This window comes from Brassica oleracea, chromosome C9 (genome assembly GCF_000695525.1).
Source record: "Brassica oleracea var. oleracea cultivar TO1000 chromosome C9, BOL, whole genome shotgun sequence".
Lineage (NCBI taxonomy): Eukaryota > Viridiplantae > Streptophyta > Magnoliopsida > Brassicales > Brassicaceae > Brassica > Brassica oleracea.
Genome location: NC_027756.1, coordinates 37,008,392 through 37,016,113, shown reverse-complemented (window position 1 = coordinate 37,016,113; position 7,722 = coordinate 37,008,392).

The following is a 7,722-nucleotide window of genomic DNA, read 5'->3' as shown; positions in this document are numbered from 1 at the left end:
TTTGTAAGAGCTTGTAAAATAATCTTTATAAGGATATATACATAAATAATTAATAAGAGTTTATAAATCATTTATAAAATTTTATTAAAAACAATTTATAAATTTTATAAACCTTTTATAAAGGTTTACAAATTATTTGTAAGAGTCTATAAACCATCTATAAAGGCTTATAAAACAATTTATAAAGTATATAAACTATTTATAAATGTTTATTACAAAAATTATAAAAGTTTATAAATCATTTATAAGGGTTGTGTATATAATTTATAAGGTTTATAGAGGTATATACAGGTTTAGAAATCAATTGGAGATCTTAAATCAATTATAAGAGTCTATAACCATTTAGAAAAGCTTATTAAACAAGTTATAAGAGTTAATAAAATAATTTTCTAGGGTTTATAAAGGTATGTAAATAATTTATAAGAGTTTATAAAATATTTATAAAAACAATTTATATGAATATGTTCTAAACAACCAACTTCGTCAACTCTTTAATGTTGTTCAATTCAGTCTTAGAATGTGTGTGAGTTTCTCTCTACAACATTAATCATGCAGTTATTTACTAAAAGTTAAATTTGTTCCAATTTTTTTAGACCTTTATAAAATATAAATCTGGATTTCAGGATATTGTCAAAAGTACAACTCGACGATTTATAAGTCTTTATAAAAAAGTTTTTAAACAAGAGTTCAAGTAATTTTAGGATTTGCTTCCTTCTGTTATCCAAAAAGCAAATAAGGCTTAGTTGGACTTGTTATTTGAATAATTCTGGTTAAGATTAAGATTTTCGAATAGTGAACACTGCATTTTTACAGAATTATGAGTCCTTATATATATGGATTTCAGGATATTGTTAAAAGTACAACTCCACGATTTATAAGTCTTTATAAATAAGTTTTTAAACAAGAGTTGATCACATATGTCTATAAAAAACATATAAATGTGTGAACTTGAGAAGTCTTGTGAAGAATGCTACGCAGAATAAGTATAAGGAACTCAAAAATAATTTATAAACGTTTATAAACTGATTTATAATGGCTTACAAGTTAATTTTTCTAAAGTCTCTCAAAAAGACAATCAACACAAAACGGTATATCTGGTGAAAGAGCCACGTCCTTCAGCAAGTGATATATTGCCTCAACCCTCTTTGTAGACTGTACAGAGACCATGCTTGTGATCAGAATCAAACAAGCTCATTTCAAGGTTTAGTTTTATAAATACTACTACTTACCTTAACTCTTGTGGATGGAGAAGAGAATGTGAGAAGCACCAAGATCTCAAATGAAGGAAGTGGAATCAGCGGCTCGCCCTCCCTAAGAGCTCCATCTACAAGTATGGTCCGAGCCCTTGGACGCGACAGCATCCTAATTAAGATGTTTGCAGAAGATGAGAGAGAAGAATGTATTAAGAAGCTAACTCTGCAACTTTTATAAAGCGTTATAAATATGTAATTCTTTGATCGCACAAACCACGTTCTTGTTCAGAGTCCCTCTTGCTTCTTCAAACAGCTCACCAACCTCGTCCATCGCAAGCCAATCACATATTATTCCTACGCATCAGCACTCACTTCCAAAAACAAGATTCAAAACTAATATGCTTTCGTAACTCAACAAACTCATGCTCCATCTCCACTGCTTCTTTAGATATTATACACAAAACAAGACATAAAAAATGAATCTCATAAAGTACCAAACAGAACGTTACATTACCAAAACACCAACCTTCCACCTCATATATTACACATACTAACCTTGCTAGTCAAACTACAAATAGTAGCATTGTATTACGTCAAGAAATTGAGGTACTTGATATGCATATTCTCCACAGCATCCTTTAAATCCAAAAGCTCACAGCACACCTTTGTAATTCCCTGCAACATTACTAGATCAACCGAGAGAAGAAGTAATCATGGAATAATCTTACTCTTAGGTTAGTAATTAAATATATGTTAAGCTCTATGTCTTTTGATTGCTAACAAATCAACAGTAAGATTCGTAAGGACCCAATTTATAAGGTCTTATAAATTTGAGATTTGAAAACTTCATGAGAAAAATTTCGTCTTCCTTTCCAGAAACAGATTGATTTTGATAAACTAAGCTACAATTACAGAAAGAGACGAAAATCACCATCTATTATCCTCTTACCTTTGTTAGCGTTTCTTAGGCATAGGGAAAGAGATCATCTTGTTCGTCTGAGCTTGTAGAGTCTGTCAGGTTCGTCGGAGAACTCGTCATCGTTAGATCTCGCCGGAAAACTCGTCGTCAGATCTCGTCGGAAACTCTTCAGCATTCGTAAATCTCGCCGGGAACTCGTCTTGTTCGTTTGAGCTCATCAGCGTCGTCGGATCTCGACGTACAACTAGTCAGAAATTTTGCCGGAGAACTCCTCAGCGCCGGAGAACTCGTCAACATCGTCTGATTCATCGGATTTGATCACTGGTATCGTTCATTTTGGATCTGAGATTTGAAGAAATCTTGGGGAAGAAAATAATTGTTTTAGGTTTAATTAGTTAGGGGTATAATGGTATTTTGCCTATTAACATTTTAATGGTAAAGTTGGTTAAGGTAGAAATGAAATAGGGTACAAGGAAAATGGTATTTTTGGCAAATCTCCTACAAAGTAATTCTAAAAATTGTTTTTTAAAAAGAGTTCCTTGTATTAATATTTTTAGTTTATTGTAAACTATTAAATCCCAAATATCCTTTCCGTAGCATATTTTAAAAGGTGATTAAAAGAAATACAAACAAAAATTTGAATCCATTTTTATGTTTTACTGTTTTTAAAATGGGGTTTCTATTTTTTTTTGTCAATAAAAATCAAGTATTTAAATGAGTTTCGGTCTATAAATTCGTGAAACCCACCCACAAGTAATCTAGCTTCTTCGATGGTCTTACCAACCAAAAAAAACGAAAGTAATAATAAAAGATTATATTCCGATTTTTGGCATGACTAAAGTGGTAATACAATGTAAATAGTATTTATGTCATAAATTGATTTTAATATAGATCTTTGAAGTGTGCGTAAAAATGATTATAATCTTATTGGGTTTCTAATAAAATCGAAATGGGCTTGAAAATCTCAGTTTTTTTACTGTCTAAATGGACTTGGAAATTCGTTTTTAAATACTTGTTTCTGATTGGTGCAAAGATGTGGCCGAAAACAATTTAAAATTTTCAAAAAGGTAATAGTAATTTTTGTAATTAATTGGAAAAATCAGAGGTATATTCCTAAGAAGGATTCTACTTTAATAGTGTAGATCGACTTGTGACCTTCACTGCTGATGGGCTAAATCTTTTGAGAGGCCATACAAGTCCTTCACTGCTGATGGGCTAAATCTTTTGAGAGGCCGAAAATATTATTTGCCCCTCTTTCTATCAGGCTTATCTTAAACCCTACCTCACTCTCAACCTGGAGATCGCATGCACTAATTGAGTGTTGGGATGATTCTTTCACGGGCCTAAACTTTTGTGTTTAAAAGCCTACGAAACAACCTAACAACTTGGAAAGGCCTAGATGTTTTCCTTTTAATGTTTTCAGTATTTTTTTTTTCCGTTACTTTATTATTGTAATTGCCAGGAAAACAATATATAAATTTTTGGGCAATTTAGCTGGAAAACCATGAATCGAAACATAATTAGGAAGTCATGCAAAAAATAAGTTAATTAGGTACTCAGATAAAGGCACCAAAGCCAAGTTACCCTCTTGTCCCCTAGTGATGTCGTTCATGTAAAGTAAAAAGCGACGTTTGTGTTTACCGATATTCCAACTTGTAGGTCAAATTCAAAACTCACAAACGGGCGCATGAATTACACATGGAAGTAGTTGCCCTATAGATAAATTGCTGAGCATATATTTATACGTTTTGATCCTTGAGTTGACCAAAAAAAAATTATACGGTTTAATCCTAGAGTTGGGTGTTTATAGTATATTTTTGCTATCACAAAATTATACGGTTCGGGTTTTTAGATATTAAATTTCTGAGTAAAATTTAGATTTTCAAAACTATAATCTGGATAATTGAATAAAATTTATGGCATTTTTCGTTAGAAGTGGACATTCGGGTACCTATTCGGGTTAAAGTTTGGATCTATTCAAGTTTTGAGTTTTTTGGGTCAAAGATTTCAGCCTCACTCGAATATTTTTAAATTTTGGTTCGGATTCGGTTAGGATCTTTGCGGGATCGGTTCGGGTACGGATAAACTCATTTAAATTATTTTTACAATTTTAAAATTCATTATATACTTTAATTTTTTCAAAATCTATAAACGAAATAATACATTATATATAAATTTGAATAACATACGTTAAAATACCTAAATTTAACATATAAATTGGATTAGATTGAATATTTAGATATGAAATCAATAGATATATTAAGTATTTTTGGTATTTTGAATATACTTTACTTATTTTAGATATTTAATTTTGACTATATGTATGTACTTTCAAGTATATTAGACAACTTAAAAGTATCTTATATACTTAGGATGTTTTTAATATACATTAAATATAAAAGTAATTAATATATTTAGGTATATATATATATCAATTTCAATTTTGTAAGTACCAAAATTTTAAACCTGTTCGGATATTTAATTATTTTCGGTTTGGGTTCGATACTACTTTTTGGATCAGATTCGGTTTGGTTCTTCGGATTAAGGTTTTTGCCCTACCACATTCATGTCTTTGGGTCAGATTTTAAATAAAATTTCAGGTATTTTTTCAGGTGTTTAAATAGTTTTGAATTTTTCTGGGTTTCGCTTATTTTTGGGATTTTCTTGTCTTTTTGGATTCAAACTACCCGGACTGATCCAAAACCATTATGAACAAAAAAATAGCAAGTATTAACGGTTCCTAGACGACTAGATTTGACAGGACCCGAACCGAACACGAACCAGTAAATTGTAATGAGTTTTTAATATGAATTTGTACGTTCACCACTAAAATGATAACTAATCAAAATTTCCAAGTCATATTATGTTTATAAAAAAATAAAAATAATCAAAATATCAATTGAAAATGGAAAACAAATATTGACGTTGTTAGCGTCATTAGCAAAATCCTAAAATCAAGATTCTAAACCATAAACCCTAGGAGGTGAACTCTAAACCCTAGATGGTGAACCCTAAACCCTAAACCTTTGGCATGAACCCTAAACCATAAACCTGAACCCTAAACCCTAGGGGGTGAACCCTAAACCCTAAGCCATAAAATCTACACCCTAGAATTTAGAACTTAGTTGACGGTGTTAACAACGTCAAGTTTTTTTCTTTCTTTTTCTTGGTAAGTAATACTATTTTCTAAATTTTTTACTTTTCTTATAAATAGAATTTGACTTGATAAATTTTTATTGGCTATCTTTTTAGTGAATGCACATGTTCGTCTCGAGGATGAACACAAGAAAAAGTTAATTATAATTATTCTATTGAATCCAAATATCTAAAACCTGGAGAATCTGGACCTAACAAGATCCGGCACAAACCTGACTCGAAGATATGAATGCCGAAATTTAATACTCCCTCTGTTCCCGTATAAAAGATTTTATAGAGTATTCATACATATTAAAAATATAATAAATGTTTATAATTAAATTTATTATTTATTTTACTATACATTTTTCTAATAAATATCAATCAATAGTATTTAACCAATTCAAATATTTTCAATTAATGTTTTTAAAAAATATATAACTTTTCAACATTAATTACTAAAAATACTTTAATTTTTGTAGAAAACCTATCATTTTGGAATAAAAAATAAATCTAAAAGTTTTATTTTTGTAAAGGAGGGAGTATTAATCATATCTGGCCTAATTAGCTCGAGATCTCTAATGTCGTCATTTTAATATTAATCATTTAAAGAAAAACTCTGTAGATTAGAAGCTCCGATAAAATTGTGTCCTCTCTCTCGATTCAGATTAACATGAATGGCGTTATAAATAATCTTTTATTCAGAGGAGAGAGAGAAGCATGAAAGATGATTAAAAGAAAATATGATGTCATATCTCCAGCTATATAGGTTCTCCACATGTCGGAAGTATAGTAGAGATAGGGGAAAATATTGGGATTATGATTTTGTCAACAGTGCATATGCCAGTTAGCTAAATAATGTTTGAAACATAGACACCGAGTGCAATTGCCCAAAATTTTATTGATATCACATCGCGCAATGAGTGACTTTATAGTATCAAGTAAGTAATATTTAAAGTATATAAAGTCAATTGTCATTTTCTATTTAGCTGATTTTACTAAACTTTGCAACAAAACCAAATTTGCAAAAAACACTTTGGCCCACTTTAGGTTTCTACTTTCTTGCAAACATCACTCGCAAGTATTAAAAATAAAAGTTGTGGTCGACATCGATTCGTGGGGACATTTTTTAAGATATGCATGGATAATGGATTGTGGAGAGTGTCTTATTCAACATCTAAATCATATTAACTTGAACGATACAAACTACATACATACGTTTCTTCCTTAATCTATTACGACGTGTTGGTTCTAAGAAGTTTAATAATTGTCATATATTTGATATCAAAACCAGAAAGGTTCAACTCTAAAATCTTGAGCTCACATGTAGCATGTGAATGTGATAATAGCTACATCAGAATTTAAGTGAGCATATGATGCGTATAACGTGATCATAGCTTTGATTTCTACTATGATTTTGTCTTCGAATCGTTCCTTCTTTGATTTTTTTTTGTTTTGAAATACCTTCTTTGAAATTATATATTGATCTGCGTAGAAACATTACTGATACTCTATTGTCTGATTTAAATAATTACTTTCAGACATTTTTGGTCGTTACTGTTTTGGTGTAGTGGATCAATAGCTAAGACGTTAATTCATACTTGCATAATCATGCATAATTGAAATTAGTCCAGTTAGGCATATAAACATTAACTATATAATATCAACTACAACCACATAAGTAATTATTTAATCATCCATTAACTTATACTAGGTAAATAAGCATGGGGTACGTACTCAAATCTCTTAGTACACAAAGAAGTTATAAGAACAACTTTTCTTATTAGCTTTAGAAACTACTCAAAACTAAAGCTCTCAATATGTTTCTCTCAGATCATGTAGAACACCTCTCCATTAGACCTATATTTATATGAAAAACAATTCCCTTTAACATGTGGGATATGGAAAACACAAACATAATCTAAATAGAAACTTCATTTTCCTATTTCTAATTTTCTTTATTGTGTTTATCTTAACATATTAAACATCTAATAATATGTTAAGTTTCCACAAGCTTGGAATTATCCAACATTCACCCCCTTAATTCCAACTTGAATTAGGGAGATCAATTTCTTAAACTCCGATTAAGCTCCTCATTTGCTTGAACATAATCCTTGCTAATGGCTTGGTAAGGATGTCAGTCTTCTGCTCAACACCCGGCACATGCTCCACTTCGATCTGCCCGTTCTCCACACACTCACGAATGAAGTGATACTTCTTGAGTACATGCTTACTCCTTCCATGGAAAACTGGATTCTTGGTTAGAGCAATGGCTGATTTGTTGTCGATCCTAAGCTTGACTCTCTCGCCTTCTTTGTTTAGTATCTCACTCAATAATTCCTTGATCCATATAGCTTGCTTCGTTGCTTCTGTTGCTACCATGAATTATGCTTCGCATGATGACAATGCAACTGTCTGTTGCTTCTGCGACGTCCAAGTAATCAGTGATGAACCGTAGTAGAATGCATGTCCTGA